Source organism: Mastigoproctus giganteus, chromosome 11 (assembly GCF_048544385.1).
Source record: "Mastigoproctus giganteus isolate SK-2022 chromosome 11, ASM4854438v1, whole genome shotgun sequence".
Classification (NCBI taxonomy): domain Eukaryota; kingdom Metazoa; phylum Arthropoda; class Arachnida; order Uropygi; family Thelyphonidae; genus Mastigoproctus; species Mastigoproctus giganteus.
This window is the reverse complement of record NC_143585.1, coordinates 26,098,789-26,124,025: the sequence shown is the minus strand read 5'-3', so window position 1 is coordinate 26,124,025 and position 25,237 is coordinate 26,098,789. Positions and strand designations below refer to the sequence as shown.

At 38.1% G+C, this 25,237-nt stretch overlaps 1 protein-coding gene across 1 annotated transcript in view; it reads left to right on the top strand.

Annotated features, from left to right (window-relative positions):
- The window catches only part of LOC150077820 (sodium-dependent phosphate transporter 1-B-like), a 166,177-nt gene that overhangs the window by 5,572 nt on the left and 135,368 nt on the right, over positions 1-25,237 (top strand). The window contains exon 2 of the mRNA XM_090384282.1: positions 17,611-17,685. The gene's annotated coding sequence lies outside the window, so the exon portion shown is untranslated. The remainder of the gene's footprint in view (positions 1-17,610; positions 17,686-25,237) is intronic.

Genomic DNA, 25,237 nt, shown 5'->3' with positions numbered 1-25,237 from the left:
AATTTTATTGAAATTAAATCGAAATCATGACTCAGAGCAGCAAAGCAAAAGGCTCAAGCTAATGGGAGTGCTGTGGCTCAGGGGAGAACTGAGGGGGGGCAGTTGCCCTCTGAATCACAGCCTTTTAAAATGCACTACTTGCTTGATGTTTGTGGAGCATCAGGTACAGGACATGATACTGCCACGGGGGATGTCTTTGTGTGCGCGCAATGCAAGGAGTGTAAGGAAATCAGGCGGCAACTCAGCGTTGTTACGGGCCTATATGAGAGCTTGAAGGACAGGGTGGATGCCCTCGAAGGATTAAAAGTGAGGGGCCCATCAAGCTCTCAGCTGCCCACACCAATGCCAGAGCTTGCACTTGGTCATCGCGCAACACAGCGGCAGCCCCCAAGGCAGAATGAGCTGGTCCCAAAGGAACTAGTAGTTGTTGGTGACTCTATTGTCAGGGAAACGGGAAACATGCTTTGTAAAAAGGATAGGTGGAACAGGACCAGGGTATATCTGCCAGAGGCAAAGGTTGATGACGTTGTAGAGCGGATATCATCTTTTAAGGGCACAAAAGGTGATATAGTTGTACACGTTGGCACTAATGATATTAAGAGTAGGAGACCGGCGGAATTACTTAACAAGTACAGGTCACTGTTGAAAAAAAGCTGTGAATTAGGGTTGAATTTGAAGTGTCTGCAATTCTGCCCAGACACGGTAGGAGGGAGTATATGATGAGAGCCCTGTTGATCAATTCGGCCCTGGAAAGATTGTGCAAGGCTCAAGGGGTAGAATTTTTTTCAGCCTGGTCTGTACTTGTTAACAGGAGAGACTGCTTCTACAGGGATGGGATACACTTAAATAGAAAGGGTGCAAGAATGTTTGCTGATGCTATTGAGGCAGTGTTAGTTGGGTCGGAAAACTGCTAGATTGGGGTGATATAAGGACTAATAGATTAACAGTAGCCACTGGCAGAGGTGAAAGTGATTCTTGCACTGCTTCTATTGGAATGAGCAGCAGCCTGGAAAATAAGATGCAGGATATTTCAGAGACTGCTGGGAATCATTGGGGTACAAGTAAACACATGGGTTGTGTTAGGGTAGCTAAGAAAAAGAACAGGTGCATGTATACTTGCATGTACACGAATGCTAGGAGTTTAGTAAATAAATTTGATGAATTTGAGGTGTTGCTCAAAACATCAAAGGCAGATATTGTTGGGATTTCAGAGACGTGGTGTCACACAGATATAAGGAATGCAGAACTGGAATTTGGGGAGTACAATGTCTACAGAAAGGATAGGAAGGGAGGAGGGGTTATGCTATTAGATAAGAAATACATAAAATCCAAGGAAGTGAAGCCAGTCGACATTGCTGGACAGTGCAGTGTCGAGTCAGTTTGGTGCGACATAAGCATTGGGAGATCAAAATTGAGAGTAGGAGTGTGCTATAGGCCTAATGACTCTGATGAGTATAATAAGAAACTGTACAGGGAAATAGAGTGGGCCAGTAAATCAGAGAGTCTTATAATGGGGGATTTTAATTTCCCAGATATTGACTGGAATTTGGGGGCTGGTCACTCACACACTAGCAAGGCTTTTTTGGATTTATTGGATGATTGTTTTCTACATCAGCATGTTCGGGATGCAACTACAGGGAGTAATACTCTTGATTTGATTATCAGTAGTGATTCTTCATGCATTAACAATCTGCAGATAAATGAACCACTAGGTGGCAGTGATCACAGTGTGCTGAAGTGGGATTTACTCAAAGAAGGAACTACCATTAGGGGTAGAGGGAAGGGTTATTTCTTTCGTAAAGGCGACTACGATGGACTGAGACAGTATTTAAATTCTATACAGTGGGACCAACTGATGATGTTACCAACAGCAAATTCAAAATGGGAAGCATTCAAAGAACTTATCTTGGAAGCTACTATGCTTTACATACCAACTAAGAAATATTGTTCAAGGTTTAGGCTTAAATGGATGTCAGATGAACTAATGAGACATATGGCAGAGAAGAAAAATGCATGGGATACATACAAATTAACACATGACACAGAAGCCTATGATAGATACAAGTTGATCTGTAACCAAGTTACAAAGGAGGTTAGGCAGGCGAAGGCAGATTACGAAAAATCTTTGGCAAGGGATGCAAAGAAAAACAGCAAAGAATTCTTTACTTTTGTCAACTCTAGAAGGAAGGGGATGAATCAGATTGGTCCACTTGATATCAATGAGTCAACTGTTGATGAACCTGCTCAGGTAGCTAACAAACTAAATGAATATTTTGCATCGACATTCACACATGAGGAGTTATTCAGCAAGGGGAATGCCAGAGGTGTATTCAACTCTGGCAGTAAGCTAGAGAATCTTGTAATAACTGAGAGTAAAGTGGAGGAGAAATTGTTGAAGATAAACACAAGAAAGGTATCTGGGGTGGATGGGATCTGTCCAGTTATATTAAAGGAGGCAGCAAAGGAAGTAAGCAAACCCTTAGCCATAATTATGAGAGCTTCCTTGGACTCAGGGAAGGTACCCATGGACTGGAGATGTGCAAATGTGACCCCAATTCACAAAGGAGGATCAAAGGCAGACAAGTAATTATAGACCTGTGAGTTTAACTTCTGTTCCCGGAAAATTAATGGAGGCACTGGTTAAAGAAGCACTGCAGGATCATCTAGACAAGACTTCAGTTATAGCTCGGACACAGCATGGTTATGTTAAGGGGAAGTCTTGCCTGACCAATTTGATTGGATACTATAATGCAGTCACAAAAGAACTGGATGCAAGGAATAACTTTGATATTATATACTTGGATCTTAGAAAGGCTTTTGATACTGTTGCATATGGCAGACTGCTGCACAAATTGGAGCAGTGTGGCATTGGAGGCAAATTGCTGCTATGGATAAAGGGGTGATTGAGGGGGAGAAGACAGAGTGGTAATCAATGGACACTACTCTTCGTGGACTAATGGTATTAGTGGAGCCCCCAGGGTTCAGTGTTGGGTCCATTGTTGTTTTCTGTATTTATAAATGATATTGATGATGGTATATCAAGCTTAATGTCCAAGTTTGCAGATGATACGAAGGTTGGTAGGATTGTCAAGGACACTGCTGACACTATGCTGCTGTAACAGGATCAGGAAAGGTTGAGCAGATGGGCTGAGAGGTGGCAAATGAAGTTTAACATTGACAAATGTAAAGTACTACATATGGGAAACAGCAACCTTGAGCAACGTATCAACTCTGTGGTACTACACTGACAGTGGTAGAGAATGAAAGGGACCTGGGGGTGGTTGTGCAGGCAGATATGGAGTTCTCTGAGCAGTGCAGATGGGCTGCAAGAGTAGCTCATGGTGTATTGTCAATGATATATAGGAATTTTTCTAGCAGGGATAAGGAGGTGATTATTCCCTTCTATAAGGCAATGGTCAGGCCACACTTAGAGTACTGTATACAGGCCGGAGCCTCATTTCAAGAAGGATGTAGAGCTGCTGGAACGAGTACAGAGAAGGGAAACAAGAGTAGTGAATGGAACAAAGGGGTGCTCTTACGAAGAAAGGCTTAAGTTTTGCAAAATACAGTGTCTGGAGACTAGGCACCAGCGAGGTGATCTGATAGAGGTGTATAAAGCCTTGAATGGTTTGAGCATGCTCAATGCTGATGGGATTCTTCCTCTTTAGCATTAGCATTAGTAGAGGCATTTGATGCAAGAAAGCAAGCTTATGCAGCATCAGCCAAAAAAAAAAAAAAAAAAAAAAAAAAACCACTCCCACTTCACCCCTCTGTTCGTTCAAAATACCTGTCCAGCTGAGCCTTAAACTTATTTAGGCTATCAACTTCCACGACAAGGGATGGAAGTCTGTTCCACCAACCAACCACTCGCTGGCTAAAGGGAAATTTCCGCACGTCTATCCTACATCTGTCTTTCCTCAATTTGAATTTATGCCCTCTCAGGTGATTATTCTTAGCGAGAGGAAGAATCCCATCAGCATTGAGCATGCTCAAACCATTCAATGCTTTATACACCTCTATCAGATCACCTCGCTGGTGCCTAGTCTCCAGACACTGTAATTTGCAAATCTTAAGCCTTTCTTCGTAAGAGCACCCCTTTGTTCCATTCACTAATCTTGTTGCCCTTCTCTGTACTCGTTCCAGCAGCTCTACATCCTTCTTGAAATGAGGCCTCCAGGCCTGTATACAGTACTCTAGGTGTGGCCTGACCATTGCCTTATACAAGGGAATAATCACCTCCTTATCCCTACTAGAAAAATTCCTATATATCATTGACAATACACCATGAGCTACTCTTGCAGCCCGTCTGCACTGCTCAGAGAACTTCATATCTGCCTGCACAACCACCCCCAGGTCCCTTTCATTCTCTACCACTGTCAGTGTAATACCACAGAGTTGATACGTTGCTCAGGGGTTGCTGTTTCCCATGTGTAGTACTTTACATTTGTCAATGTTAAACTTCATTTGTCACCTCAGCCCATCTGCTCAACCTTTCCAGATCCTGTTGCAGCAGCATAGTGTCAGTAGTGTCCTTGACAACCCTGCCTACCTTTGTATCGTCTGCAAACTTCGACATTAAGCTTGATATACCATCATCAATATCATTTATGAATACAGAAAACAATAATGGACCCAACACTGAGCCCTTAGGGACTCCACTAATAACATTAGTCCACGACGAGCAGTGTCCATTGATTACCACTCTCTGTCTTCTCCCCCTCAGCCACCCCTTTACCCACAGCAGCAATTTGCCTCCAATGTTACACTGCTCCAATTTGTGCAGCAGTCTTCCATGTGCAACAGTATCAAAAGCCTTTCTAAGATCCAAGTATATAATATCAAAGTTATTCCCTGCATCCAGTTCTTTTGTGACTGCATCATAGTATCCAATCAAATTGGTCAGACAAGACTTCCCCTTAACAAAACCATGCTGTGTCCGAGCTATAACTGAAGTCTTGTCTAAATGATCCTGCAGTGCTTCTTTAACTAGTGCCTCCATTAATTTTCCTGGAACAGAAGTTAAACTCACAGGTCTATAATTGCTTGTGTCAGCTTTTGATCCTCCTTTGTGAATTGGGGTCACATTTGCACATCTCCAGTCCATGGGTACCTCCCCTGAGTCCAAGGAAGCTCTCATAATTATGGCTAAGGGTTTGCTTACTTCCTTTGCTGCCTCCTTTAATATAACTGGATAGATCCCATCCACCCCAGGTGCCTTTCTTGTGTTTATCTTCAACAATTTCTCCTCCACTTTACTCTCAGTTATTACAAGATTCTCTAGCTTACTGCTAGAGTTGAATACACCTCTGGCATTCCCCTCGATAAATAACTCCTCATGTGTGAATGTCGATGCAAAATATTCATTTAGTTTGTTAGCTACCTAGCAGGATCATCAACAGTTGACCCATCGATATCAAGTGGACCAATCTGATTCATCCCCTTCCTTCTAGAGTTTACATAAGTAAAGAACTCTTTGCTGTTTTTCTTTGCATCCCTTGCCAAAGATTTCTCGTAATCTGCCTAACCTTCTTTGTAACTTGGTTACAGATCAACTTGTATCTATCATAGGCTTCTGTGTCATGTGTTAATTTGTATGTATCCCATGCATGTTTCTTCTCTGCCATATGCCTCATCAGTTTATCTGACATCCATTTAGGCCTAAACCGTGAACAATATTTCTTAGTTGGTATGTAAAGTCTAGTAGCTTCCAAGATAAGTTCTTTGAATGCTTCCCATTTTGCATTTACTGTTGGTAACATCATCAGTTGGTCCCACTGTATAGAATTTAAATACTGTCTCAGTCCATCGTAGTCGCCTTTACGAAAGCAATAACCCTTCCCTTTACCCCTAATGGTAGTTACCTCTTTGAGTAAATCCCACTTCAGCACACTGTGATCACTGCCACCTAGTGGTTCATTTATCTGCAGATTCTTAATGCATGAAGAATCACTGCTGATAATCAAATCAAGAGTATTCCTCCCTCTAGTTGCCTCCCAAACATGCTGATGTAGAAAACAATCATCCAATAAATCCACAAAAGCCTTGCTAGTGTGTGAGTGACCAGCCCACAAATTCCAGTCAATATCTGGGAAATTAAAATCTCCCATTATAAGACTCTCTGATTTACTGGCCCACTCTATTTCCCTGTACAGTTTCTTATTATACTCATCAGAGTCATTAGGCCTATAGCACACTTCTACTCTCAATTTTGATCTCCCAATGCTTATGTCACACCAAACCGACTCAACACTGCACTGTCCAGCGATGTCCACTGGCTTCACTTCCTTGGATTTTATGTATTTCTTAACTAATAGCATAACCCCTCCTCCCTTCCTATCCAGTCTATCTTTTCTGTAGACGTTGTACTCCCCCTAATTGCTCAGAATAACCACCTGAGAGGGCATAAATTTAAATTGAGGAAAGACAAATGTAGGATCATCATCATCATCAGCCATTTTCAATCCACTGCAGGATGAAGACCTCTCCAGCAACTTTCCAGTTCCTTCTGTTTTGAGCACTGGCCATCCATTTACTACTCAAAAACTCATGAATTTCATCTATCCATCTCCGCCTTTGTCTTCCAGGTTTTCTTCTAGCTCCTCTTGGGTACCATTCTGTTATTTTCTTAGTCCATCTGTCATCATGTCTTCGAGCTATGTGTCCTGCCCAAGACCATTTTAGTTCTTTAGTTTTGATAAGAATGTCCTTTACTTGAGTTTGCTGCCTAATCCATGTGTTTCTCTTCTTATCTAACAGTCTGATTCCCAATATAATTCGTTCCATTCTTCGCTGTGTAGTTCTTAGCTTCTCTTCCATTCTTTTGGTGAGTGCCCAAGTTTCACTTCCATAAGTCATGGTGGGGAGTATACATTGATTCATTATTTTACGTTTCAGACAAACTGGGATATTGCTCTTCAGTATGTGACTATATTTCCTGAATGCTATCCATCCAAAATTTATTCTTCTCTTGACTTCCAGCCATTTATCATTATTACAGCTAATAACTTGTCCCAGATAAGTATATGACTCCACCTTTTCAATTACTGCTCCTTCAATCATTATTTCCCTTTCCATGGCATACTTGTTCATCATTACTTTTGTTTTAGCCATATTCATCTTTAGTCCAAAATCCTTACTAACTGTGCATAACTGATTAAGATTTTCCTCTAATTCTTTGGGATCGTGGCTTATGACCACAATGTCATCTGCAAATCATAAATGGTTTAGGTACTCTCCGTTCACATTGACTCCTTTCTGCGACCAGTCTAATCTTCTGAAAGCTTCCTCAAGGGCAGCAGTAAACAGCTTCGGAGATATTGTGTCTCCTTGTCGAACTCCTTTCTCGATTTTAAATTTCCTACTGTCTTTGTCTAGTCTAATAAAGGATGTAGCACTCATATATTTTCTTCAAAATCATAATATATGGAGTATCTGTGCCTTGTCTTTCCAGTGCCCGAAACATTGCCTTATGCTGTATGGAGTCAAATGCCTTTTCATAATCCACAAATGCCAGACATAATGGTGTTTTATATTCATTTTCTTTCTCCATTAGCTGTGACATTACGTGAAGGTGATCCATAGTTGAGAATCCTGTCCTAAAGCCAGCTTGCTCTTTCGGTTGATTCTCATCAAGTATTCTTTCTAATCTGTTAGTAATGACCCTTGTGAACAACTTGTAGATATGGGATAACAAGCTAATTGGTCTATAATTTCCAATTTCTGATTTATCTCCTTTCTTATGCAGCAAAACTATGATTGCATTATTCCACTGCTTAGGCATCACACCTTTTCTAATGCACTTTGTGAAGAGCCTTGCCAGTTTTTGTGTTATGTCTCTTCCTCCCAATTTTAACAACTCTACAGTAACTTCATCTTCCCCCGGGGCTTTCCGATTCTTCATTTTCTTCAATGCATGTTCTACCTCATCGGGAAGAATATCGAGTATGTCGTATGTGTTGCTACTTTGCAATCCATCTTCCCCACTGCTGGTATCATTCCCTCGCTCCTTGTATAATTCTCTATAGTAGTCTTCTGCTATTTGAATTATGCCTTCTCTGCTGTTTATAAGTACACCATCGCTATTCTTCAGTTTCAGTATCATTTGTCTTCCTGTATTACTGCTCATGGCTGCTGATTTAAATCCTTTGTTTTCCCTTAATGCTTGTTCTACTTTTCTTGTGTTAAATCTTCTTATGTCCTCTCTGAGTCTCTTTCTAATGGCTTTGCATAACTCAGTATACTCAATTTTCTCCCTGTCAGTGTTTTTCTTGCTCTTCATTTGTCGTCTTTGGTTCATCATGACAAGTGTTTCTTGACTAATTTTTTCTTCTTTGGATTTCTGTTTCCCTATAGGTTTCTTGGGCTTTATCACTTTCAGAAAGTTGTAATATTCCTCGTCGATATCTTGGTCCTGAGCAGTCTGCAAAAGCTCAAACTTGTTCTTAAGTTCCAGTACATACTGCTTTTTCTCCTCCTCTGTTATTTCAAAGACCTTTGTATTATTTACTCGAGTCAGTTTTTTCCTTTCCTTTCTTACATCTATATCAAGTGTACATCTTACCATTCTGTGATCACTTCCAACATTTACCTTATTCAGGACGGTAACATCATTCACAATATATCTTCTGTTAGTGAGGATGAAGTCGATTTCATTAGTTGTTAATCCATTTGGACTCTTCCATGTCCACTTTCTGTTCACCCTTTTCTTGAAAAAAGTGTTCATTACTGACATTCCTTGAGATTCTGCAAATTCCACAAGTCTTTCACCTCTTTTATTTCTTTCACCAATTCCAAAATTTCCTATAGTTCCTCTTTCTGCGCTGTTTTGCCTTTTTCCAACCTTAGCATTGAAGTCCCCCATAATAATAGTGTAGTGGGTTTTTTGCTCATCTAGAAGACTCTCAATTTCAGTGTACATTTCTTCAACCTCTTCATCATCATGGCTCGATGTTGGTACATAAATCATTATAATCTTTAGCTTGTACCTCTTAGAAATCTTGAGTATTAGTCCTGACACCCTTGATGATGTACTTTTGAATTCCAAAATGTTGTTTTTAAAATCTTTATGGACCAGAAACCCAACTCCACCTTCACTCCTTTCACTGTTTCCATTGGTGTACAGCAGATTTCCACTTGATAAACTTATAAGTGATTCATTTCTTCTTCTTGTTTCAGCCAAACCGATGATATTCCAATTCACATTTTCTAATTCCTTTTCCAGCTCTAATATCCTGTCTTCACCGATGAGTGATCGTACGTTATAACAGGCCAAGTTCAATTTCCGTGCATGGCAGCCTGGTCGTACCCAGAGATTCTTAGCACCCTCTGCTTCCACTCTGATCCTCTCGCTGCCGTAAGAGGGAGAGTGAAAGCTGCTGGGGACTGAGGGCCATTTGTATTGTTGTGCTCTCATTGCTAGAGGGTTTGGTCTTTTCCTCTTCACGCTGACCAGGCGTCTTGAAGAGAACCACTCTACACGTTCGTTGCCACCTAAGTGACGTAACAGGGCTTACCATCGAGAAGGTGTGCATGAGTGGATTTTAGGGAGGCAGGCCAACCGGACTTCTAAATCTTCTGTAATAGAGAGATATTGGATCCATCAGTGTTTTAGGCTGAGTGTCTGATAACACACAGGATACCTGTTCCCCTCTAAGCCCCAATGTAGGATAGACGTGCGAAAATTTGCCTTTAGCCAGCGGGTGGTTGGTTGGTGGAACAGACTTCCATCCCTTGTCGTGGAAGTTGATAGCCTAAATAAGTTTAAAGCTCAGCTGGATAGGTATTTCGAACGAACAGAGGGGTGAAGTGGAAGTGGTTATTTTTTTTAAATTTATTTTTTTATTATTATTTTGGTTTTTGGCTGATGCTGCATAAGCTTGCTTTCTTGCATCAAATGCCTCTACTAATGCTAAGTTGACATCGCTGGACAGTGCAGTGTCCAGTCAGTTTGGTGTGACATAAGCATTGGGAGATCAAAATTGAGAGGAGGAGTGTATTATAGGCCTAATGACTGAAGAGAATCTGCCTCTGCCTGCCTATGATAGGCAGGCAAAGGCAGATTATGAGAAATCTTTGGCAAAGGATGCAAAGAAAAACAGCAGAGTTCTTTACCTATGTAAACTCTAGAAGGAAAGGGATGAATCAGATTGGCCCACTGGATATTGATGGTTCAACTGTTGATGATACTGCTCAGGTGGCTAACAAAGTAAATGAGTATTTTTCATTTTGCATCTGCATTCACACATGAGGAGTTATTCAGGAAGGGGAATGCCAGAGGTGAAGTAAACTGTGGCAGTGAGCTTGATGATTTTTTAATAACTGAGAGAAAAGTGGAGGAGAAATTGTTGAGGATAAACATAAAAGAGGCACCTGGGATGGATGGGATCTATCCAGTTATATTAAAGAAGGCAGCAAAGGAAGTAAGCAAACCCTTAGCCATAATTATCAGAGCTTCTTTGTACTCGGGGAGGTACCCATGGACTGAAGATGTGCAAATATGACCCCAATTCCCAAAGGAGGATCAAAGGGTGACACAAGTAATTATAGACCTGTTGGTTTAACTTCTGTTCCAGGAAAATTGAGGCACTGGTTAAAGAAGCACTGCCGGATCATCTAGACAAGACTTCAGTTATAGCTCGGACACAGCATGGTTTTGTTAAGGGAAAGTCTTGCCTGACCAATTTTATTGGATACAATGATGTGGTCACAAAAGAACAGGATGCAGAGAATAACTTTGATATCATATATTTGGATCTTAGAAAGGCTTTTTGCTACTGTTGCATATGGAAGACTACTGAACAAATTAGAGCAGTGTGGCATTGGAGGCAAATTGCTGCTATGGATAAAGGGATGGTTGAGTGGGAGAAGACCGGGAGTGGTAATCAATGGACGCTGCTCATCATGGACTAATGTAACTAGCGGAGTCCCCCAGGGTTCAGTGTTGGGTCCATTGTTGTTTTCTGTATTTATAAATGATATTGATGATGGTATCAAGCTTTGCAGACGATACGAAGGTTGGCAGGGTTGTTAAGAACACTAATGACAGTACACTGCTACAACAGGATCTAGAAAAGTTGAGCAGATGGGCTTGAGAGGTGGCAAATGAAGTTTAACATTGACAAATGTAAAGTACTACGTATGGGAAGCAATAACCCCAAGTAACATATCAACTCTGTGGTAGAGAACAAAAAGGACCTGGGGGTAATTGTGCAGGCAGATATGAAGTTTTCTGAGCAGTGCAGATGATCTGCAAGAGTAGCTCATGTTGTCTTGTCAATGATATACAGGAATTTTTCTAGCAGGGATAAGGAGGTGATTATCCCTTTGTAGAAGGTCAGGCCACACCTTGAGTACCTTATACAGGTCTGGAGCCCTCATTTTAAGAAGGATGTTGAGCTGTTGGAACGAGTACAGAGAAGGGCAACAAGATTAGTGAATGGAACAGAGGGTTGCTCTTACGAAGAAAGGCTTAAGTTTTTGCAAATTATGGTGTCTGTAGACTAGGCACCTGCGAGGTGATCTGATTGAGGTGTATAAAGCTTTGAATGGTTTGATCATACTGAATGCTGATGGGATTCTTCCTCTTGCTCAGAATATTCGCCTGAGAGGGCATAAATTCAAATTGAGGAAAGACAGTTGTGGGATAGATGGGCGAAAGTTTGCCTTTAGCCAGCGGGTGGTTGATTTCCAGAACAAACTTCCATCTGTCGTTGTAGAAGTTGATAGCTTAAATAGATTCAAGGGAGAACTTGACAAACATTTGGAGGGAGTGGATGGGTGAAATAAGGGTGTTTTTTTTTTGACTGATGCTATATAAGTTTGCTTTCTTGTATCATGTGCTTTTGCTAATGCTAATGTATTAGAACCGTAATACTTAATACCATGTGCAGTTGAAAGCTGAGAAGACAGAAGATACTTACTGACTTCAGAATTTCCTTAGACTGTAATTTTTGGGAATTCATGTGTGTCCAGAAAACAGGTTGAGAAGGGATAAATGAGAAAAGTTGATTCTGTGAGTTGGCATTCGGACAGTGAACAAATGCTGACTGGTTTCAACACATGTTCAGACTAGTTTGATAGAGGGTATAGGGAAATTATAGATGCTAATTCAGAAAAACAGTGTTCAGAGAAGTACCTATAGAAAAGGCACGCAGTAGAAAGTGAAGATCTGTGAGACAGAGAAGTTGTGGTAATCCTGAATAGAGATATGACTCCTAGAAATTTGAGTGTCATTTAAGATGATTATAGGAGCAGAAGACTCTTTTGAAAAAAAATAAGATAACAGTTTCAGAAGGATTAAATTTACTAAGTTTTCTTTTCCCCATTGCGAAATTATTGGAGGTAGGCATTTAGGTAATTGGTAGTGGATATTTGAGAAGTTGAGTTTGTTTGTGTACAGCAACGTTTCTTATGCTGGAAAATGAAATGTAATGTGCTATCATGAGCAAAACTGTGGATATCATTTGCAGTCAATGGAAGAAGTTCATTAATATACAAGAGGAAAAGAGTGGGAGAAGGAACTGAACATTGCAAATACCAGTGTTAATGCAAAAAGTTAGAAATGGAGAAATGCCATTCTCTGCATCTTTCTTAGCATTAAGTGTTTGGAATTCTAATATTCTTCTGTCGGAAGTCCATAGGAGGCACTGGAATCTGCATTTTGCATACAGATGCTTCTTACGTGCAGTATTTCTTATGTGCTTATGCTAAAGAACTGGATAAGAAATAAAATAAAAAAGAGCTGGATGCAAAAAAAATAATTTTTACTTCATATGTTTAGATTTCATCAAAGCAATTGACATTGTTCTCCATGGATGTCTGCTGTCCAAATTTAAGCAGCGTGACATGCAATACAAATAACTGCTATAGATAAGAGATGGTTGAGTAGCAGGAGACAGAAGGTAGTTATTAATGAGCACAGCTCTGCTTGAACTAACATTATTAGTGAGGTCCCTCAGTGTTCAGTACCGGGCCCCTTGGTATTTTCAATATTTGTTAACAGTATTGATGATGACTTATCAAGCTTATTGTCTAAGCTTGCAGATAATAGATAGGTTAGTAGGGTAGTTAATGATAGGAATCAAACTACTACTGCAACAAGACCAGGAAAAATTAGCCAGTGGCAATTGAGGTTTAACATTAATAAATTCATGTTACTGTAAATGGATAGCAATAATCCAAGAATAACATGCTAATTGGCAGGTACCATAGTGAAGGTGGTGGAGAACAAAAGAAACTTGGGGGAGGGATAATTGTACAGTCCAACATGATGTTCTTTGAGCATTGCAGATAGGCTGCTATAACAACTGTGTTCTGTAAGTGATACTCAGGAATTTTGTTAACAGGTGATTATCCATTGTATAATGCAATGGTTAGGATGTGCCTTGCAAGGATATTTCACTGAAGTAATTCTTTAAATGGATTGAGTAAACTAAATGCTGATGGCATCCTTACTCTTTCTTGGACAACAAACATGAGAGGACTTGAAATTAAAGTGAAAAGGATTGATGCAGGATAGATATACAAAAATTTGCTTTCAGCCACAGAGAAAATGGTTGGAACAAATTTCCATCTGGTGTTGTGGAAGTGGGTAGTTTGAATAAATTTATTCAAGAGTTAGACAAATTGATAGAGGGGATGAACATATAAGGTGGGTAGTGTGTGTGTGTGTGTTTTTTTTTTTTTTTTTTTGGTGATGTTGCATAAACTTGCTTCCTTGCATTATGTCACCACTAAAATTATCCTCCCAAATAAATATACACAGGGCACTAAGAAGGGGAGAGTTAAAAGTATAATTGTTTGCAAATTAAAGAAATAAATGTATAAATTAAATTAAAAGGCCATCACACCTCCACCACGAGGTAGGTCACTACTGCCTAGTAAGAAATGCTCTTCTTTCAAATACTAGATAGGCAAATTCAGCAAACCTGCTGAACATGTCCATAGTCTAATGTAACTCCACCAGAGTGGATTCTTGGAGAGCGAGCATCCCTTGCTCCAATCTTGCTTAAGCTCCCAATAATAGGAACATAAGAGCACAAATGTGGAAGCCAGTTTCTGGCTCCCCACAGGCATAGATCTGAAGGGACTAACCCCAGCTCAAACAATCTTGACCTCAAGCCATGTCTGGTCAGGATGGCACAGTTCGACAGCTCTAACTGCAACCACAGACTCCACTGTGGTTGCAGTTCAGGAAAAGTCTAAAGGATGTTTGCCCAAGCACTCACTCAAAAGTTATACAAACTTCAAAAATCAGCTTTAGCAGAGCAGCTGTACCTTTATTGGTATCACACTGGTTATATACTTACTGTCCTGCTCTGTGAATAAAGGCCTGAGTTTGAATCCCATCAAGGTTATGGGTATCACAGTGGTTATGATCACTGTACTTCCACACTGTGTGAAAAAGGCTGGGTTTGAATCCCATCTGGGAGTGTTTTTTTTTTTTTTTTATTTCACACTGTGGCTAACTTGACCTTGAGTTAAAATTTTATAATACACGCAACCCCCCCCCAATCCCCTGGAAACTCAGGTTTTCCATCCAGCAAATCAACCAAGGATTAACGACCCCTAGATAAGGGATGGATTAACTGGGATCTCTAATGGACTGCAGGTTCTCTCAGTTAGAGCATTTAAACCTGCGTGGAGTGTAATCTGCCTTTAATTTCTTAAAGAATTACAGACACGCAAAGTATTATGATGCAATGAACCTCACACACTTGCTGATGATATCATGAGGACAGCATTACAAGAGTTCACTGAAGAAGTGGTACAGTATATCTGAGAATAATCCGTATTTCTTTAAGAAGGCAGATTACACTCCACACAGATTTACATTTTATATTGTTCTTGTAGGCAAGAGCCTTGAATTTTTCAAATACCTCATGCCTACTTTTGCTTTCTTATTTTAGCTCACTCTAGTCATATTTTAGTAATGCCTCAGTTTTACTACTATATAGTTAATTTTAGCATTATCTGAGTTTTTTAAATTTGTTCCCATGTGCATCCATCATGTTAAAATGGAAAAGGATTGAACTTTCTATTGAACAAAACACTTCAGCTCATCAATAAACATTTAAAAAGGTGCTAAAATATTAACTTATGAGCCTCTAATCAGCTATGCAGAACAACAAGGAGATGATACTTTCAAATTTATATAGTACCACTCACAGGGAGGCAAACCAGGTGAAAAAGGGAATGTACAGTATTATTGTCAAAAAATAATACTGTACATGCTGTATTAAATCTTATGTCAAATCTGCTTATGATGTAGCATACTTTTATAAATATAAATTCAGTATGTATATAGATACATTTACATTTTTTGTTACATTTACAGTTTGATTCATTTTGCAGATTGTCTGCAGTTCAATATTTGTTTGTTTAGAAAAATTTATTTCCCAACCACCACAAACGACTGAGAATCTACTATACATGCACTTTTAATGACAATAAAATACACCGTTTTGTAGTCTTAGTTGCTTTGGTGCAAAAAATTAAAAAAAAAAAAAAGTATTGGAATATTGGGCAAACATGGATCTGATTGAAGCTCGTCTTAATCAGGACAAGAGAAAATGGATGAGATCACTTTGTACCAAGGAAAACACATTGCAAGTAGGCAACATGAGACAGGGACTCACAATAGACATAATTTGAAAAAAATGGAAATCCTTAGATAAGCATTAGTAGTGGCATATGATGTAAGAAAGCAAGCTTATACAGCATTAACCAAACAAAAACAAAAAAAAAGCACTTCCCATTCACCTATACATTTGTTCCACAGTGCAGTTTCAGAACAGTGTAGACAGTGCTGCTCTAGCAACCTGTCTGCACTGTTCTGAAAACTTCATATCTGATACAATTATCCCCAGGTCTTTTTCATTCTCCACAACCATGAGTGTAGTATCACCCAGTTTGTACATTACTCTGGGTGTTACTGCTACCCATATCCAGTACTTTGCATTTGTCAGTGTTAAACTTTAGTTGCCATCTCTCAGCCTATCTGGTTAACCTTTCCAGATCACGTTGCAACAGTGTACCATTGTTACTGTTATTAACAACTCTGCAAACCTTTGTATCATCTACAAACTTTGACATTAAGCTTGATATACCTTCATCAATATCATTGATAAATATACAAAACAATATGCCCAACACCGAACCTGAGGGACATCACTAATAACATTAGTCCACTTAGAGCAGTACCCATTGATTGGTACTCCCACTCAACAATTCTTTTATCCACAGCAGCAAATTTCCCTTAATGCCATACTGCTCCAATTTGTACAGCAGCATTTTATGTGCAACAGTATCAAAAGCTTTCCTGAAATCCATGTATATGATTTAAAAATTATTTTTTGCATCCAGTTCCTGTGTGACCACATCTTAGTATCCAATCAAATTGGTCAGACAAGATTTCCCCTTAACAAACCCATGCTCTGTCCAAACTATAACTACAGCCTTGTCTAGCTTATCCTGCATTGCTTCTTTAACCAGCAACTCCATTACTTTCCCTGGAACAGAAGTTAACTGAGAGGTCCGTAATTACTCGTGTCACCGTTAGATCCACCTTTGTGAATTGGCAATACATTTGCACATCTCCAGTCCATGGGGATTTCTCCTGAGTCCAAGGATGCTCTCATAATTATGGCTAAGGGTTCGCTTACTTCCTTTCCCACCTCCTTTAATATAACTGGATAGATCCCACCCACCCTAGATGCCTTTCTTATGTTTAACTTCAACAATTTTTCCTCCATTTTGCTCTCAGTTATTACAAACTCATTTAGCTTCCTATTAGAGTTTGATGAACTTCTGGCCTCCATTTCCAACTGAGAGAATTCATACAGAATTCCTCAATTGTGAATGTAGATGCAAAATACTCATTCAGTTTGTCAGCTACCTGAGCAGGATCATCAACAGTCAAAACATCGATATCAAGTGTACCAATCTGATTCATCCCCAAGTGTACCAATCTGATTCATCCCCTTCATTCTAGAGTTTATATAAGCAAAGAAGTCTTTGCATCCTTTTCAAAGATTTCTTGTAATCTGCCTTCGCTTGCCTAGCCTCTTTTGCGACTTGATTACAGACTAGCTTATGTCTGCCATAGGCTTCCGTGTCACCTGATGATTTATATGCATCCCATGCATTTTTCTTCTCTGACATCCATTTAGGCCTTAAACCTTGAACGATATTTCTTATTTGGTATGAAAAGCCTAGTAGCTTCTAAAGTTAATTCTTTGAATGCTTCCCATTTAGAATTTGCCATTGGTAACATCATCAACTGATAATGTTCCGAACAGCAACACTGTATAAAATTTTAAAAATATCTGAGACCACCATAGTCACCTTTACAACAGCATAAACCTTTCCCTTTAGATGCATCACATCCTCTGCAAATCTATTTTCCACCATTGGCATTACTATAAAGTCCTCTAGAACTAAGATTAATCTTAGGGTAAAACCATATTATAGCTTTATCATATATCTGTTATGAACTATTTTAAAGTGCCTACCTTAAAAGTTTTGTCTTTTGCTTAAACAAATTTCAGTGTACATAAATAAGAATGAGGAAACAATTGCAGAATTTTTTTTTTTTTTTTTTTTAAATTTCAGATGCTTGTTTGTGCCTACTGAAATTTCCAGTATTCTACTACTCATTATAAGGACCACCAACCAATTTCTACAAAGGTAAAACTTAATTTTTAGTGCTGTAAATTATTACAAATGCTCATTCTGTCTTCTGTTGCTATTGAAATCTGGTGGTTGATGCTAAAATGTACATTGCAAATCTAACTTTGACCAAATAGAATTCTTAAATTAGGATTAGTATAACTTAGTGTAATTTGTCATAGACTTGGTTTGGTCTTACAAAGCCTCCTTCTGGTAGGATGGTGGCATGTCTGTATGGAGGAGATGATGGGGACTTATAAGGCCTTTTTAAACACTAGCAACTTTTTTTGAGGTGGTGGACTGCTCCCCCCACAAATTTTGCACTGTCAATAAACTGGCCTGTGACTCATACAGTTTACAGATAGTGATTGCCTTGGCACTGATCCAAAATTATGGTGATATGACTTATAGTCATGTAAGCAATATGACTATAAGGGTAGAAACACACTACTGTTGCCTCACTGGAGCTCACTTGTAAACATGTCAAATGTGTGGGAGCTATATTTACCATTTAGTTTATTGCTCAGAGATGCGCTGTTGTCATTGGCTGTAATCATAAGATAACACGTCGACCTACAAGGCCGAATCACATTTTCAGGAGTTCATATTTTTATGTTAGAACAAAAATTTCGTAAGGCATGATAGCATGACAAGAGGAAAATGGAGGATGGAGGAAATACTAATAGAAAATTAAATTACAAGTAATGCTGTTTTGAGTGCACAAGTAAGAATATCCAAAAACCAACAACAACAATATCAAGAACATTGCTCCTGTGCCTATTCTGCAAAGGAGCAACGTTCCCTCCACTTTGACCAGCTACTTGGCATGCTCGTCGCAAATGTTCAGTCACATAGATACTTAAAAATAGACCAACAGTATTACAAATTTAGGGCACGAACAAGTCGATCATTTCAATTTGTATAACTCATACATAACAATTTCTTACAAGTTCAATTTCAGCATTGAGAAGTAGTTTATTGTTGTTACTAAATTTAATTTAAAATTTGTTTTGTATTTTGACAGAATAAATCCTTATTCAAAATTAAACTTACAGTATTTGAACTTTCCTTAAACTTACAACTAATTTTTCCTTAGTGGCTGATTGTATTTTGAAATTGCATATTTTGCCCTTGTATATCATCCTTAATTAGATTATATAGGAAATTAAATTCTTCTTTATTCATTCGTAAGTACTTCTTAAAACGATTTTAATCTTCTTCTAAGTCCTTTTTTTTTTTCCTTTTTTTTTTGTGTAGTTGTTGGCGCATCGGTTTATGTGGCCATAATGTACCTCCCAAGGTTTTTGCAGTACTTTGATCCAAGCCCGAGGCTGGATTCAAACCCGCGACCTTTGGGTTGCCGGGCAGGGACTTTATCCACCCGGCTAGCCCAGTCGGCTCTTCTAAGTCCTGCAGTAAATGATGCAATTAGCCTTTTTCTGTTCTCTTCCAGTTTGTCATGTATTCATTGCTTACTCTCTTTTGTTTTCTCGGCTATAAGAAAAGCACTACTACTACTATTTTCTAAATCTTCTTCAAAATCTGAAGAAGAGGATGAACTGTGGCAATTCATTTTGCTTCAGCTTTCCTCAAAGAGAACAACACATATATAACGTTACAGTAATGCTCTTCCTACAACCGACTTCACAGTTTACACTAAACGGTGACATGATGTGAAGTCCCATGAGGTAATAATAGTGTTTCCGCCTTAAGAGTCATATAGCTTTCTACAGTGCTAACTATGATTGGATGTCCAGGACTTTATGTATGACAAAGAATCTCTGTAACTGATTGATCACAACAAACTGCTCCTTATGTCACATAGTAACAATTTCAAGCATAAAAGAAATTGGTTCCATTACCATCAGGTATTAATAAAACAGTGTTATGTCAGTCCAGTAAAATTCAAAAATACTTAAGGACACCAACATTCCTAGAGCTACTCCTGCCCATGCAACCTATTGTTTTGTTGTGCAATCAGTGTGTCACAAATGCCAAATTTGCTGATTTAAGGTTTTTTCACTTCTCCAGAGTCTCCAAACTGTACAATTCTCTGTTATCTCTATTATACCATTAAACATCTGCCATTTCACACACACACATATATAGGCATTTATATATAAAGGAGGATTCAAAAAAGATTTGTATTCATCCAGAAGTAGTTGTGATAGAAAGATAAATTTTTTGTTTTGTTTGATACCTTGAAATCTCTGTAGCAACTACACAAATTTTGGTTTCATCTGATAATTCTTTTCTTTTTTTTTTTTTTTTCTTTGCAGTGCTGAATGAAATGAGGTCCCACAATGTATAAAGTGGAATACAGATCAGTGATTTGGTTCCTCTTTCTGCAAGGAAAAACGCCCAAAACAATCCACAAAGAAATGGTTGCTGTTTATGGAGAAGACTCCCCAAGGTTACAGTTGTTGTTGTTGTTGCAGATTGGTATAAACAGTTCAAATGTTGAAGAACCTTAGTGCATGATGAAGAAATCCAACCCAGCAACTGCTGTAACAGAAGAGTGTTGCAAAAATTGAGGCATTAATCGTGGAAGATTGCCACTATATTAGTGCCAAAGAACTAGCTGCAGAGCTCCAAATTAGTGCAGGGTGTGTGGAGAATGTCGTCCATTAGTAGTTGCATGCGGTAAAGTGTCTACTAGATGGGTTTCCAGACTTTTGATACCTTACCAGAAGAAGGAAAGGGCACAATGTGCACATGAAACATTGCAGATGTGCCGAGAAAAGAAGACTTTTTTTCACAGCTAGTCACCATGAATGAAATTTGGATCTATCACTATGAGATCCTGAAACTAAACAAATGTCAAAACTATGGAATCATACAGAATCAGACCTCCCCCCCCCCCCTCAAAATAGGCAAAAGTGTACCAAGTGCTGGCCAGGTGATTGTCAGTTTTTGGGATTGAGATTTTAATCATGTACTATGGGGAAATTCAGTCAGTTTTTCTTGCATAATAACAAGCTGTTAAGTTTTGTTTTTGCCATCATTATAACTTGTCATGCAGTTAGTGAGCTGCATGATTAGTTATAATGGTGGCAAAAATTGTAATTGTATGAAATGAAATCTATTATTTGCATGTGTCAGTAAGTTGCTGTTTATTAAAAAGTATAAAATACCCAAGGCAAATATTTTGACAAAACTGTTTCAAAGAAGAAATAAAAATTAATATCGAAGTACAGTAGACTCTCGATTTTCCGGGATAGATGGTAAAATAAAAATCCCGGATAATCGATTTCCCGGTTAATCCAAAAATACGGTAAGTCCCTGACATACGTTCCATGATATGCCAAAATTACAAAAACCACATAATATCCTCAGAAGAATGAAGAAAAATAGTTATATATTTTTCAATTAGTTAGTTATATATTTTTTGTCGACCGGGCTAGCCGGGTGGGTAAAGTGCCTGCCTGGCAACCCAAAGGTCGCGGGTTCGAATCCCGCCTCGGGCTTGGATCAAAGTACTGCAAAAACCTTGGGAGATGCATTATGGCCACAGAAGCCAATGCGCCAACAACTACCAAAAAAAATATATATATATATATATATATTAGTTATATTTTTTATATATTAGTTATATATATAGAAAAATAGTTATATATTTTTAATTAGTTCAATTAAAAACTTTATCTGGGGACAGCAGCAAAGCTGTTGGAGTGGCACATATGAAAAGAAAACATTAAAGGAAAAAATTGTACAGTAAAAACTGATATGTATTTCGTAGCCTTGGTTATCATAGTTGACTTCATTGGTCCTGATCCCTTCACCGCTTCTCATATTCTGTCTTTTTCCTTTATTATCGTGTTCACTGTTGACACTGACAAATCTAAATTCTACACCATACTTGTTCGTGTTTGATCATTTTCAAACATCCTTATTTTAATTTTCTGATCCAAATCGATCACTTTCCTTTTTTTTTTTTTTTTTTTCTTTTGATAGATTTACTAGTAGCACTGTCACTTATTCTCTTAGTCGGCACCATGATAACGGTCAAAATGAAATTTTATGTAAAGAATTTCACAGGGTTACGGTGAAAACTCACTATTATCACCCCACGCTAGCTCACATTTTACTAAAACACTTTTCTGGAGGTCTCTACCATAAAACAATAAAAAAAAAATTGCACATTCCGGGTTATTGGGCTTTTCTGTTACTGCAATTCATTATAAACGGGTAGTAAACTCGATCGTATTGCATTTGCGATAATACCAATAGCTGGAATTCTGTGGAATTTTTCGTTATTATGGTGAAATGCGTGTCCCCTTCACTGAAATCTTCATCCATATAAAAAAAAAACCTAATAAATTTAAAAAATCTTTTCTTCATTCCTATAAGCTTGTCTCCATATCCTGCTTGTGCAATTTGCGAGTGCCGTCATTGTATTTATTGATTGCTTATTATTATTCTGTTTTAAATTTGGAGTCTTGAAGTGTCCCGGTTAAACCGATCCCTGTAAATCGAGAGTCTGCTGTGATTACAAAAACATTTCCTTCGGCTTTCTTTGCTGCTAGCTAAGGTGTCAATGAGACGGACTCAAGTAAAAATGCAATTTGATAATTTTTTACATATGACTATACTGGCCTTTAAAAAAATTACAGTTATTGCACAGAAATTATCTGGACCTGTAAACTGTTACGTAACATTGTCCATGAGCAAAAGTGCCAAATTTGTTGAAAGTTTGATCTTGAGATTTGTTGATTATGATGACAAAAGCTAAGAAATTGTCTTCTCTTCAAAATAGTGGCAAGTTAGTTTCACTAAGAGCTAAATCAATTTTGGGAATTGAAAATTGGATGTTGTTTTTTTCCCTCCTCAATGTTACTGCTAAATAAAACCTATTGCAAAAGGAATTAGATCAGAAGCTTGTTTAGGCTCAAAGAACGTTGTGGATGGAGGGACATAAGCAAATTATTATATAGATTAATAATAGATTTAACGAAGCATACATTTATACCAACACTGGGCATTTTCTGTCTTTCCTCTTTCTCAGTTGCTCTAAAAGAAATTCAAACTGATCACCAGCTCACACAAGCTCTTTATGCTAACCAGATAGTGGTAATTTGCAAGAGCAGTTCACACTGAATTATAAAGTTTAATGAATAAGTGATGGCACTTACCAAGAGAGAGCAATTGCCTTTTTTTTTTTTTTTTGCATGAATTCTTGAAGACAGATGCAATCATCGATACGAGGGCCAGATTCCTTTCTAATATTTCCTGATTTTAAAAAGAGCTATTTTTTTGTAAAATGTGCCTGCCTTTCAAGAACTGGAGATTGTAAAGTATTGTGCTGGATTTTATAGAATTCCAGATTGTAAATTCAGAAATGTTCATATTTTACATGTAAAAAAACACTTGATAATTTAATAGCCAGATTTTAGTTTCCTTTGATAAAGTATATTTCTTATCCTGGCAGTGGTTAAGAAAGTTGGGCACCTATCAGTTGTTTACCTCAGAGGTGTCCAACTTTCTTTTTAATTTTTGGAAAATGTTTTTGGTTATTTTAATTCTGCTTAAACAGTGCTAATATTTCATATTTTCTTAAATGTGTTGCAGTACTTATTGTATGTATTTATTCAGTTTTAATAAAAAATTAAAATTTAAAACATGACATGTTTTGCACCTTTTATTTAAAAATATATATATATTAATTTTGCTTAAAATCACAAAAACACATTTTAAACATAAAATAGAAACATCATTTTCCAGTTTGAAAACCTGCTAAGTGCAAGAAATTTCAAACATGTGCACTGCATATATCTTTCTGCTTATTATGTACATGACTATTATTCAAAAATAAAAAATGACTATATATTTTAAACACTATTAGTTTATTCTGTTTTTAGGTTTATTTTGAAATTTATTTCAAATTTGGTATGCTTCATAGTGTGTGAAATTTTAAACTGCATATCTTGCTTCCTGCAGTGTCTTAGGCAATCTCAAGAGAATGTCTGTTTTGTGTTAATGTCTTTAGTTTTGTGAAAATAATTAATGTTTCAAAAACAAATAAGGTAACACTGTAGATGTTTATTTAACTAGTGGAATAAGAAAAACAAGTTACCTGAAACTTTAAACAGATATGCATCAGTGCTTGTCTGTCCAGGGGCTCACATCTGGTGAGTATGGGCTTGGCACACCCAGGGTCCTGAGCTGGATATCATCATTCTTCTCTTTCTTGGTGAATCCCTTCTACTTTTGACTCTCTCTCTCTCTCTCTCTCTCTCTCTCTCTCTCTCTCTCTCTCTCTCTCTCTCTCTCTCTCTCTCGGGGTAACTCGGGAAATTTTTTCTTTGGCTGGTGTAGCATAAGCCTCAGGCTTCCTTTGCACCATATAGCTAATAATAATAATAATAATAATAATAATAATAATGCACTTCAAGCATAAAAGCCAAATAGTTGCAAAGAATGTGGCAGGTAAATGTGGGAAGAAAATTTGTTTCTGTGAGGTTGAAGTTGAAAAGTATGATGCTGGGTGCTGACTGGTTGTGATGTATGTTCAGATTGGTTTGGAAGAGAGGAGGAATTATAGATAGCAATTCAGAACAGTGCCCATCGAAGTACCTATAGAAAAGGCATGCAGCAGATAAAAAAATTTTGAGACAGTGTGGAGAGACTTTGTAAGAGGTGGGTCATTAATTAACCTAGTTTTTCTCTCTTTTGAATGGAGTCTAGAAACCTGAGAGAGGTTTGGGTGCACCACCCCAAATGCGGAAACAATATGCAATGGTAGGGTATAGCAAGTAGTTCTTTAGATGAAAAGTAATGTTGAGAATGAAAGAGAAAACTATTTTTGTTAGATTCAGAGGAAACTTTATTTGTGATGTGCTTATGCCAAGAGAGAGATTAGAAGTCAGATCACAGTTCTCTATTATTCCTAATAGAGAACTGTGATCTTGTTTAGAAATCTGAGTGTCATCAAAGATGAACATTGGAGCAGTAGACTCATTTTTGTAAGAAATAAGAGAGAACTGAATTATAGGAGGATTGAAATTACCAAGTTATCTTTGCTCCATTAGAGAATTACCTGGAGATCACTGTTTAAGGAATTGGTGGTAGTAGTAGTGGCAAATGATGCATGCAAGCAAGCTTATATAGCATCAGCCAAAAAAGAAAACCACTATACACTTCTCCCATTCACACTTTTCCTCCAAGAATTTGTCCAGTTCTTTTTTGAATTTATTCAAACCATTCACTTTCTCAACAACAGATTGAAACCTCTTCCAATAATCAACCACCCTCTGACTGAAGGTAAACTTCTGTACATGTATCCTACAATCATCCTTCCTCAACTTAAATGTATGCCCCTTCATGTGTGTAGTCTCAGCAGCAGGAAGAATGCATTCACATTCAGCTTATTCAACTCATTCAAGGCCTTAAATACCTCAATCAGATCATCCCTAGTCTCCAGAATCTGCAATTTGCAAAACTAAAACCTTTCTAGGTAAGAGCACCCTTTTTTTTCCTTCACCAGTCTGGTTGCCCTTCTCTGCACCCATTCCAGCAGATCTACAGTGAGGCCTCCAGACCTATATACAATGTCCAAAATGTGACCTAACCA